Source organism: Micromys minutus, assembly GCF_963924665.1.
Source record: "Micromys minutus genome assembly, chromosome: 11".
NCBI classification, from domain to species: domain Eukaryota; kingdom Metazoa; phylum Chordata; class Mammalia; order Rodentia; family Muridae; genus Micromys; species Micromys minutus.
Window position 1 is genome coordinate 13,461,431 of NC_137980.1, and position 13,098 is coordinate 13,474,528.

General features: G+C 42.4%; 1 long non-coding RNA gene across 1 annotated transcript in view; it reads left to right on the forward strand.

The window, feature by feature from the left end:
* Positions 1–2,713: 2,713 nt before the first annotated feature.
* The window catches only part of LOC308427553, a 29,687-nt gene continuing 19,302 nt past the window's right edge, over positions 2,714–13,098 (forward strand). Inside the window, exon 1 of the long non-coding RNA XR_013975256.1 lies at positions 2,714–2,840. This is a non-coding gene — a long non-coding RNA (uncharacterized lncRNA). The remainder of the gene's footprint in view (positions 2,841–13,098) is intronic.

Sequence of the window (13,098 nt, forward strand, 5' to 3'; positions counted from 1 at the left end):
ACCCTGATATGTACCCACACTGCTGAATCTGCTTTTCTGGAGAGATCCACTACATTAAGGCAGTAAGGGACAAGTTGAGGGGGGGGGATTTGCAGGGTTGAGGAAGACACAGTGAGAAAACAATTCTCAATGTTTTGAATAATGGCAGTTAAAGGTTTTTGCTACTTGCTGGGTTGCCAGCAGTCATCAGCTCAGGGTCATTTCCTGTGGGAAAACCAGACCATGAGGCTCCTTCCTTCTCACCTTGCTCTCACCCACTGCCCTACATGGAGGAGACAAATTAACTTTCCTCAGCTTTCTTGCCTTTACTGGAAATTTCTGTGTGGAAGATTTTATTTTACCTACAAAATACAAACATGCTTATGTGTATGCATGTGCGCCCATGTATGTGTATATATATATATGACATATAGAATAACTATATATAACATATATTGGTGCATTATATATAATTGACCTATACAGCATCAGTATGTTGTGGGAGCAAAAGAAAAATAAAGTTTATTAAAGGCTTGGAACTAGGGAGAGGGTAGGCAGAGGGACCCTAAGGCATAGACATTGCTGCTCTTACATTTGCATAGGGTCAGCTAGCCCTGCACATGAATGCCCGTAGAGCTGTAATTAGCTGCAGTACGTTTTTTCCCCTCTCTAAATTCATTGTGAATATGTTGGAACTCATTTCCTGGGGGATTCATCAGTTGAGGTATCTTAGACCTTTGGCCATGGGCCATAGAACTCACTTGACTGAGGATGATATAAATACCCTTCCACTCCATTGAGGCATTGATTTGTTTTCATTTCGCTGTCTCTGTGTTCCACACACATCCATCTCCCAGCTAAGTTCCCAGAGAGCAAAAGCTGGCTTGGAGAAATTCGTCCTGAGTAGTAGACAAGCTGAGGGGGGAGGCTGCATGCTTGTTCTGTGCCTAAAACATCTCAGGCATGTAAATATTAAGCTTGTCTGATCTTTGCCTCATGTAACAGATAAAAAAAAAAAAAAGCTGGGCCTTGGATAGATGGTTTTTGTGGCATGGGATGTTATTTCAGAAAGCATTTTCTGGCGTCTTTCCTCTTTTTCATAAGCTCAGAGCTAACTATTGGTTGGTTTGTCTCCTTGAACTATAACAGCACCATGACATGCATTGAGACCAGCTAAAGACAGGACAAGAGACATCACTAAAGGAAGAAGAAGGAAGTAATAGGGGAAAAGAGCAGACACAAAAATTCCCAAAGTAAATAATTTGGATCTAAAAGATGATGAGCAATGTTGAACATAAAATTTTAGTCTTTTTTTCACTTTGAGTACAACCGGAAGGAAGTAACTAAATTTTCAGTATTTTTCAAATTGGTGAGATTATTCACAATCAGAAAGGTATTTGACCATATGGCCTGTGAATGTATGGTCTACAAACAAGCACATGTTCATTTATAGACATTGCTGTATGGCTTAAATGGCTCTCGAGATCAGAGAGAATCCTGGACCTGCACCACACGGGGCAAGTACTTTATTTTCTATTCTGTTCTATTACTTTTTAAACGTGTTTATGGATCCTATAAATCAGATTCATGGCTATTAGTAATCACCACATGAGGAAAACCATGGCGATGTAGAGGAGTTTCTGCGACTCATCTAAGCTACTTGCTCAAGGTCATGGTGGACCTGAAATTTATCCCACAGTGGCTGTGCTTTAAGGAGGACTGCCTATGTGGAGGGGCCTTTGGGTGACATGCACTGAACTCAAGGAGAACGGGTGGTAAAAACGATCGCTTCTGTGCTGATCGATTCCCTGGCTTCCACATCGTCCGGTCTCCATGGGACCAAGCCCCGCCCCCATTCTACATCTTCTCTCTACTCTTCATTTCTTGCAGTTTTAAATGAAAGCAGAGTTCCACTTTCCATGAGACTTTGTGAGCCTTTCAGGAAATGTTGCTCACCCAGGAACCCGGTCTCCCCAGTGCCATTTGAGCAGATCGGAAGGCTTTCCCTACAACACAGACTTTGTTCTCTAAGTGTCTAGGTTCTGGTTAGTCCCACAGATGGACCGCACAGTTTGAAATTTCCTTCCTATTTTCAGTTGTGTTCTGTCTTGCTCACTCGCTTGGATTCCTTTCCTCCCTCCAGCAAAAACAGGGAAAGGGGTTTGCTGGATGAAACTGTCCACTTGGGATGCACCAGCCCTTGGCAACCCAGTCCCAGCCTGTTATTTCCTGTCTCTGAACTCTAGTGGCCCCTGTCTGGTCTTAAACAAAAGAGCTCTTTCCTTTGTCAAAGACTTTGCAGAAACAATCTCCCTTCCTAGAAAATCTCTGTCTGTCTTTCTCTGTCTGTCTGCCTCTCTCTCTCTCTCTCTCTCTCTCTCTCTCTCTCCCTCTCTCTCTCTCTCTCTCTCTCTCTCTCTCTGCATGTGTGTCTCTGTGTGTGTGTTAATCACTAACAATAGTAGCTTCAGGACTCAGAAATTCTTGCTAGCCGCTCGGAGCTACTTGGTTCTCCACTGCTGGGCTGGTTGTTGTTAGGTGTGATTGCAATTCAGGTGCAGCAAAGCCAGAGGTTGACCCAGTCCTCTGACTCTAGGCCAGGACTCCATAAAGAAACCCCCATTTTGGCAGGTCATGCTGTGTCTTACATCGCCAACAATGGCATGAACTTTACCTGCTAAAAAAAGACACGAAACGTAGCTGAGTGAGGCAGGCAAGACCTGGAATCCCAGCACTTGGAAGGTGGAGGCAAAAGGAGCAGCTCAAAATCAGTCTGCACGTATGAGATCCTGCCTTGGAGGACAGAACCAAAACAAAATAGAAAGTGGAATGCCTACAAAGTGCTGAGGAAGAGGGCGCAGGTGGGCAAATGCTTGTGCTGTGCTAAGTTTCCCTCTGGGTGAGGCAGAGCCTGAGGTACGTGACTATCTGAAGGGCCAGAGAGAAGGAGTTTGAAGTCTTGGCTGTGTCTAAGTGCTAGTCTTCTGAGTCCACATCTTGTCTAGGCTGCTCCCCTTAGACTCTGTGCCTATGGCATTTAGTGTTCTAGAGAAATCATTTCTTTTCCTTCTCTAGAACTTTACTATTGCTAGTGTTCTAAATGCTTTGTGCTCCAAGTTTTTTTTTCCATTTATAAAATGGGGAATTAGCAAAATTAATGAACCTTTGTCTTTTATAAAATGTCTTATAGAATAGGTGCTGGGCAAGTAGGACGCTATGGAGTGAAAACACTGTGCAAGTGTTTATAAACATAATTTGAATTTTCCATTAATTAGAATTAATTCTGCTTATTAAAAAAAGACCTTTCCAATTAAATCACTGGTGTGCAACTTTGAGTGGCTGCTCCCTTATTTTGTTTTACTTTTAATAAAATGGGTTCCTACACTATTTGGGGTAAATTCCTAATTTGCATCTTCCTTCAGCCAGTTTCAAAGAAGCAGTCTTACCTTTTATTTGGTCTCTCTAATTATTCTTATTTGTGCTAGAAAATTTTCTTTGATATTATGCCTCATCTCATTATTGAAAATCGCTTCACAGTTGAAGGTTAATAGCAATATTTATTCTAGGTAATGCTACAATGTGCTTTTAAAATACAAACAAATAACCTTTCATTAAACGACTATTTTAGTGAGTCACATTTTATTTTTATTCTGGATGCATGATGCCATTCCCTTCCCTTATGAATGAAAATTATCCTAAATGCCACTTGCCCAAAGTGGTAACAAATTACAAAGCTATGTACATTTTAGTTTTCTCATGAACAAATGGCCACCTGGCTCTAACGTGAGGCTGTGTATTCATTCTGTTTCTTCATTTGGGAGACTTTTAACCCTGCTGTACCCTATCTTCTACTTGAAAGTGTACTTGCAACACGCCTAGAGTGCTCTGAATCTGTACCTCTATTCTTTTCTAAGCAATGTCATTGGAACACTAGCTTGTCCAATGCCAAGTAATGTCAATAACATAACCAGTCATAGAAGATTAGCCAGAATGCCCAGTCCTTGCTCTCATGATGACACCAGGGTGTTTAGAATCCAAATACCTTTGTTTCTGAACTCTAGAATTCAGAAATTTCTAAAATCACCCAATGTTACTGATTTCTTTTGACTCAAAAAGCTCCTTAGACAAATGGTGGGGGAGTCTACTTATCTCTCTCCCCAGCCTAAAAGAAGTGCACCAGATAGTTCAAAGGGAGCTTCCAGTCCTTTGAGGTTTTTATGTTCTCCTAGATTCTGCATTGTCTGCAAGACTACAATCCTGGGAATATTATTCATGATATTTGTAATATAATATTTGTCAAATATGTGTAAGACAGAGATAATAGCCATCAATCTGGAAGACCTTGATAGGACACACCTCCTACCTGTTACCTGGATAAGTTTTCCAGGATATTTCTAAATCCAAAATGGCAATGTAGGTCTATTCAGACCAATTTCCTCTGCTATGTAAATATCAATATTTATATAACATTGTCAAATATCTGCTTGCTAACAATATCTATGTATCAGTCAGTGGTCTGGTTGGTACATAGTCAAGTGAGGGTCCACTATTTGTTATTGTCTAGAGAGAGGTGTAAGCCTGAGATGAACTCGTGTAAATGTTTACACTGTACCATGGTCATAGATGGGAGAGTCACTGATACTTTCTCAAGAATATGGAAATGTTATTGACTGCATTTGGCTCCATGAAGCTAATACATGGAAGAGGACATCCCTGACGTGCATGTCTCTTGTACACAAAAAGGTACCAGCCTCAGAGCGCTGGCTCTCGCTGAGCTGTGATGGACAGGGCCTGGGAGAAGAAGCTCCTGTGCTTGGTCTGCACCTGCATGATCTCAAGTTTTAGGGAAGGAGATTGAGGAAAGTCCCTTGCTCTCATGAGCTCTCTATTCAACAGGACTTTCCCTTCCCTGCTCAAGTGCAACTTTGTCATCTTGTTAAAGATCTCATTTCCTCCCCTCCCCCCATTTCTAGTGTAATGGCTTAGCCTTCAAGATCCAAACCTTCCCTCCACCTCTTAGTGGTGATTTCTGAATATCCGTTTTTTGCTAAACTTCTTCAGCTTCCCCAGACTTGCACACCCACACATGGGTTTTAGTATAAAATCCCCATTAGGGAGGGGGAGGTAGAGTTGAGATTAATAAGCCCACCTCCAATTTTGCTCATATCCATTTTACACCAATACAGTCTGATTAAATGGTTACTGATTTCTTAATTGATTGCATAAAATGGTAACATAACAAAACTAAGATTAGAGTTACAGACCCCTCAGTTTGCACTTTCAGCTTAGTTGTGTGGTCTGGGGTGGTTTTCCCTCCTGGAGATGTAGGCAAGGAGGAGGGTTGATCTTTGCTGAAGTCTGTCTCCCAAGACAAGGTGGATCTACATCATGACCTCAGGAGTCTCTGTTTCTGACATCTGTTACACTGTTGCGAGCTGAATTTGTTTGGAAATCCACAGAGAGGCACAGGAAGACATGCGCTTCAGAAAATGTGTGCTGAGCACATGCCGAGGTTCTCCTGTCGTCTTAGTGGTTTGCAAATTACAAAGCTTTTTATACAAAGCATTAATTGTCAAATCAGATCTGATAGGGTGGATGGAGGATGAGGTTTTCATAACATACCACCTTAAAAAAAAGTAATAAAGGGGACCGTTGTGTTTTCCCCTGAGTCCCTTCATACATGGGCCTTCAGGTAGAATCTTTCCTTTGATCCTATCACCCAGGGAACTTGGGCTTGTACCTGCCTGCTCTGTTTCCTTTGTTAGGCAGAGTATTCTGCACTAAGCCAGATACTAGCAAGAAGTTTGACTTACCAGAATCTGTTTATAGCAAGGCAAGCCTCTTCCTACACAGGGATTCTCACACCATCTGTAAGAACATAGAACCTTTTCCATATGTGCATCCTTCTTATTATTTGAAAGGTAATCGTGTTTCTGTTGAATTTAAGTATAGGTTCAGATTCATCTATTTCTCAGATAATTACGGAGTCTTTTTAAATGTCAGGCAGTGGGCTAGAAATTTAAGCTACAAAATGAGCCTTGACCTATCGTTGGTGAGCTTACAGTACAATGGGAAGATTTAGAAAGCGAGCCTTCACAGCTCAAAGGCTCAGTGTGATTCTAAGGTATATGCTGACTGTTGTGAGCGCACTTTGAGGAGTCCACCCACCTGCCTGCCGACAGGCAGATCTAGGAAAGCTTTTCAGAGAAAGGACCATTACAGCATCAGCCAGATGGACATTGTGGGGCCTTGGAGGGTAGTAGCAGCATTCCTGGGAGGAGACTTTGAGTTTAAGCCCTGGGGTAGGAGGGGGAGCACTGTTTGTCCCAGGCTACCTCTTTTTACTGGGCTATGCAGGTACACACACACACACACTCACACACACAAAAAGGTGATATGGTGATAAGGCTGGGGAGAGAAGCAACCTGAGACACTGATGTGTGTGTGTGACGTGGACAGAGGAGGAGGGTTGGAGGCCAGGCAGTGTTCAGATTTTGACTCACTGGATGCAAAACAAACCCAAACCACACAGAACATCCAGATGGAAATTGCTCTGTTTGGGTTGTGTACAAAGTGCCAACAGCCCCAAATAGCCAGGCTCTCTCTCCTATGCTGCAGAGGTCCTGGGAAGCCTTGAACAGCAAGGGGTCTGGGTGATAAGAGGGGAACCTCAGCAATACTAATGCCCTACCTCCTGGATATGTTGGTTTTATCCCAAAGTACTTCCTTTCCTTCTTGAAAACTTTGAAGACACTACAGCATTGGTCAAGCACCTTCTAAAGCCACAGTCCCTTCCACCATTGATCTGATGCTCCTGTGGCTTGCTTTCTTGTCAGGCATATGAATCTGATGGGACAGACTAGATGATAACTTCTCTGAATAAATTATTATAAAATATTTAGCTTCTAGGAAAATACTCAACTACAATGGTGATGTTAAGTGCCCCTGACTAATTTTGGACTGGTTTCATATGTTAATCTACAATATTCTAAAATCCTATAAAAATTTTAAAGACTAAACTTTTTAATCATTGCTAATTTGGTTCTTTTTCCATTAAACAGTAGGTTTTACGTAACAAAACTAGGATTCTTAAAATTAAGTATCAGAAAAAAGATTGGGATAAACAAAAATAATTTTGATAGACATGGGTGTCAAATTTTAGTTTGTGTATTCAACTGTTAAAACTAACAAGCCAGAATACAGTGGCTCATTCCTATAATTCCAGCACCAGGGGGCTAAGGCATCAGAATCTCAAATTCAAGTCGAGCCTGGGCTACAGGGCAAGATCGAAAGCAGCTTGGACTATACAGTAAGACTTGCTCTCAAAAAAACCAAGCAAGCAACCAAACAACACAACACACCTACATATCCCCACCCCTCCCCTAGACACATAGACACACACAGATACACACACACAGACATGGACACACACAAAGACATACAAGACACACAGACATGGACACATACAGAGACGCACGCATAAAAACACACACACACATGCATTTGCACATGTTCAGACACAGACACACACCCATACAGAAAGAGCTCGTAAAGTAATGGCGTGTGATTGCTGTACACCAAATGAAGGTTTGCTTTCACTTTGCCATTTATCTTCAGGTAGACCGGTCCTGACCTCTATTGTCCTGGCCACTATTACCCATCATCCACCACTAACAAGGCAGCAAGGAGGCTCTCTGACTTGCCTCACGAACTCACCAAGCAGCAGGGCTGGAATTTGAACCCAAAACTGTACTAGAGAGATGTTTTATATCTTGTTGCAAGAATAGCTGGTTTTAAATGATCTTCCGGATTTTCATCCTTTCTTTGAGACTAGGCCTTAGCCGTTAACTTTGGGAGACAGCTAAACTATAAACAATACAAGGAGACTAGAATAGAAAGGTTAGCTCACCCTCCATAATCCTATAATCTCACCGTGTCAAGCTGTGGGTTGTTGGTATTGAAGCAAAATTGAGTGCTCCTCCCAGCACCAGATATTTTCACTGTCCTCATTTCCAAAATGGGGATATCTCATCTACCCCGCAGTGGTAGCAGAGGCTTAAACTAGTCAGCACCTGCCAAGCATTGTTGGGTGTAGAATAGTGCAAGTTATCACGAGATCTGCTGTCTCTGATGCTAACGCATCAAAATGAAAGCCACCACAGGTTAAAAGTACTGCAGTGGGGTTCTCAGTCCTGGCCCAGCAGTTTCTACACAAATGCTTCTTCGTCCTTACTCAGTGGCCTTTCTGAACCCAGTTTGATGATAAGGACGACAGTTGGGTCTGGTAGTGATGACTAGGGGGAAGGGTCCACTGGCTTGAAGTGCCTTCTCAAAAGGGTGTCTTTCAGAGTCAGGTGTCCACTTGGCTGTGTTTCGCACTCACGACCGTGTGGCTCTTTAGTCACAGGTCATTTGCCAGACTCCTGGAGACCCAGTCACTTCACTCCTGCCTAGAGCCCTAACTGCTACCTTGAACTTGTGCCACAGGCTCAGAGATTATATTTGCCTTTAGAGCCCAGGAAACAGCCTGGCTTTCGGGCCCAGCGCCAAAGGTCTGAGTGCTAGTTCACCCACTTGAACTCATGAAGATGACGAGTTTATCCCCTTGTTTATTGGTTTGTCAATTGATTGATTTTTAGAACTTGAGGCTTCTCAGGATCATCCAAGCCTCCTTCTCTGGCAATTCCTGGCTCTAGTGACTATATCCAGTCAGGCATTGCTTAGAGCCTAGAGGTAAAGGGCCCAGCGATTCCTCTGTCACATTTTTGAGATATAGCAGATGCCACAGAATCTTTGTTTTGTAAGAAATAAATCACTACAGGCCATTTTCAGCATGAAGTGCATGTATGGCTCACAGGGGAATCACCGCCAGGCAGGAAGCACTAGGCCCTCATTCTTGGCTGGCTTCTGGCTCTTACTTGCCTACATGTTCCCAGTTCATCCGAGGGTTGAGTTACAGGCAGTTGCTACACAACTGAGCCCACATGGCAGAATAGAGAATCGTTAGATAAGGCTTTGTGTCCTGAGCCAACAGGACAAGGAGTTTGGGGGAGGGATACTAAACTCTAGGAAGATTATATCTCCCTAAAAAACTCAGCCAGTGAGAACCTAAAGGGGGGGGGCTGAGAAATTGGATTAAGAATATAAAATTTACTATTTTATGCCAAATTGGCACACTGGTCACTTTTGCCTTTTGTCTAGGCTAACCCCCATCATTTACAGAAGCAAAATAAGTCTCTCTAGTTCTTGGTGCTCTGCGTCTCCAGTGCTCTTATTATGAAATGAAGATCACTGTTTCTCACACACTTAAAGCACACAGTCCATTGGCCATCGATATGGTCTCAAAGTTTTGAAATGTCACTAGACCGAATGATTCTTTTTTCCCCCCAATCCAATCATTTAATAATGAGCAATCTCTGTCAATTATCTATCTTTCTGGATCCAGTGAATCTTACTTTTCCAAATGCATGCACAGAATGACCGAACAACATTTCTATTTAATATCAACTTACCTGTGTATATAAGTTGCTGGTGCAAAAAAAAAAAAAAAAAAAATCTTGAATTTTGATTGGGATGATTTGCTTTTCCAGCTACTTAGTTCGCACATTAAAGTAGGATAGTTAATGTGAATCAAATTCCTTTTTACTTGGATGTTTTCTCTACCACATTCAAGAATGAAAGTGCCTGTGAAATCCGGACTCCTCCACGTGGTCACTCTTCCCTCTCATTTCATTGGTGTGAATGTGTAGCACATACTTAGAAAAGGCTCCATCCAGGTGACGTCATCAAACTCCTCAACCCGCCGCCTAGTAATATTCTTATCAAGTAGCAGTAGAAACATCAACATTCATATTGTCCTCATCTCAAAGATCTCATGTTTGGCAAGAACTAGGCTTTTTGGCAGGAGTTAGGGGAGGCTGAGGATGCAACCCATACTAAATAGCCTTTCTTCACCATATTTATGTCTTCAAATGTAAAATGTTTTCAATTTCTGGGAGGCTATTATGACGCTCTTTTTAAGTATATGAATTTCTACTACACAGAACCCAATTAAACAATGAATATTCTAGTTCTCATCAAACCTTATTCTTCAACTACCACTGGTCCTGAATTGTGTTGAGCAACATAACAATTTGACTAGACTATCCCAAAAGCCCCCTTCAGTTGCCTCAGTTCCAGCACCTTAAGTGAAGGCTTTCTTCTGTATCAAACACCAAATAAATAAATAAACAAATAAATATCTCTTAATAAACAGAAGATAAATGCACAGCATAGTTTATGTATAAAGAAAACATCACAGACCGTTGGTACCCACGTAGAATCATTTCCCATTTATAATGCAGGATTTATGTTTGTGTAACCAATAACTGAACATATTAAACCATGATAGACCAGAGCCAAAAGAGCACCGGCCACTCAATACCAGTATAGACAGAATCACATGGTACTGTTGGATGATCGGAAGGCAGTGGGTTTTTGGAAGAAGCACTGGGGAAAAAAGAGTCTAGGATTGGATATTTCACAGTTTTCCTTCCTTCATCCAAATGCTGATAAAGGATGCCCAGGAAGCATGGAAGATATACTAACAGTGCTCAGCAGCATTATCAGTGCCATTACTGTAGGCAAGGGGAGTCTACCTTAAGTTCCTCATTAAATTCTATCACAAATCATTCAGTTGCTCCGGAGTTTATCCACCTACAGTGTTTCAAGCTGCAAGGGATCATTTGGTTGAGTGTCCCATGGTCTGGGAAAAGGTCCCTTGCACTCTGCAAAAGCATTGAAGGAGCATTGAGATCGTAATATATTGTTAGACCTCCCCTGCATGAAATATGCCTGAAATACATAAGTTATTGGCTAAAGCTGAAATTTTTTTTTCTTTAGTTGAGGTTTTCATCATGGTGGTATTTATTGAAAGGGGATCTGAACTGTAATATAACACAGTTACAGTCGTAAATATAATTATGAGTATGTGAGTGCTGAGGGAATAGAGCAGAGGAGATTAATTAGAGACAGGTAGTTCCAGGACTTCCTTCTCCAAGGGTTTTGGGCTGATGCAGGGGGCGGTATTGTTTCTCACCAGATTTCTCTTTGCATCTAGGGACTCTCCTACTCTGAGAGCTATAGACAGAAGGGGAGGTCTTTCAGCTGCGCCCCAATCACAAGGACCTTCCGATGCCTCTATGAGTGGTCTCACCTTACTCCTTTAAGACAGCTTCTGTTAGTGGAAAATATTGTCTTCCATTAGCAGCTTATCTTCTGGGACATTTGATGAGGTCTCAGGACTTGGAAATTGTCTTTTAAAACGAACCAACATGCAGATCACTAAGGGTCAAACCCTCAAAACTCTGTTAATGAAAAGTGTGTTTAATAATGGGCCCAATGAATTATGAAGCATCCGTGGGCTCTGACGTGGCTGTTCTTGAGACACTGTAGCCACTCCCATATTTCAAGTCACACTCGAGATCTTACATGAGAGTAGGGATGTGACTCCCTGTCTCTGTCTCTTGGATACCGAAACATTTTATGGCTTTCCACATTTAATGAGAGACTCCGACCACTGAAGAGCAGGTCCATTAGCAGGCATGCGATTTGTGTTACACTACATTATTTGAATAGCTCTGAACAGTATGGTCACTGCTGACATTAAGAATACATTGGAAAGGAACTCAGAGAGATAAAGACAGAGTCCATGACTCTTGCTGAGTACCTTGAAGGAATGCTTGGCACAGCTATCAGCAGCTACAACTTCCTAGATGACTGGACCGCAACCCGTTGATCTGAAGGTTATTTAATGCACCGAGAAATATTTCATTGCCACCAATAAGGTGCAGAGACAAACTAGACAGAGCACAAGTCAAGCCAGACATGAGAATTTCGTACTTTTAGATCCCAAGGTGAGATGATGATCAAGTATATTGTGCTGACCATTAACTGTTACAATTTTAACATGGAGGTGATTCACTGCAATCCCGGTGAGTCCCTTGAACCCTTGGCTCCTTGGTTTCCCAACTTGGTTTCCTCTAACTTGCATGTCAAAGCCTTCCTCACAGAAGTGTGTTTCGATTGACCAGTTTCCAGACACCTCAGTGAGCACTCCTGTCCATGGGAGTTAAGGTCAGGGACTTTATTAAAAATCAAGTTGCCATCAGTATCAACCCACAGTTAGTGACTACTGGGAATTGGAAATCATCAGTCTAGCAAAGGTGGGATTCCAATCATCTACACGGTTAAAGTGCTAGCAAACAAAATGTACTTTCTTGTGTGTTTTTACACAACTGGAAAGGTGAAAGCAAGCAGAAGCAAACAGGTGGAAAGCCTTGGGCAGGACGAAGAGGCCTCAGGTTAGGAAGAGGAGGAAAGGGTGACTGGGATCCAAGGCTTCATGCTGTGAGGGGTTGTCATCCCATGATTCAAATGCTCACTTCTGAAATCTTCACAGTAGTCTGAGGTGTCCTCATTTCGGTTTCAGAGAAGTATTAACGACAGGAGGAGGAGAAATAAAGAATGGGGGGAAAAAGGAATAGAAGGAAGGAACGGACAGGGGTTGTTTGCATTGTAATGAATGATCAACGGTCAGATAGAACGGCATTTCAACAGTGTTTTCCAGCCCCAGACCCCAGCAGAAAGTCCCTACAGGAGGCTCTAGCAGCAGTAGGCTCTGCACAGACAGCCAGGGAAGCTGCTTGCAGTAACTGTCACCTTCAGGATGACAGCCGGGTTACAGAGCACATCACCCTGAGGGCCGTTCGTGTGATTACAGGAAACCAAGTGAACTTGGTCATTTCTTGGTGTTTTAATAACACTGATGCAAAATATGAGTAAAATTACAGGTGCCAGTCCCCGCTGCAGCCTGCTGATAAACAGCTCCCCATTTTGCAGTGGCTGGTCACAACTGGAGCCTTTAGGGATGCAAAAGTACTGGAAGGATTATTGCAAAAACTTAAAGACACTTTTGCTGCCATTACTTTGTTTTTAACCTAAATTAGTGGGGTTTGGGGAGGGGAGGCTTGTTTTAGAGAGTTGCAATGCCTATACCAGGCACCTATTTAAACACTAATCAAACAGCAGGACTGGAAGGGGGGTCAAGTACGGACTAGTTGCTCGGAAACTTTTCCATAT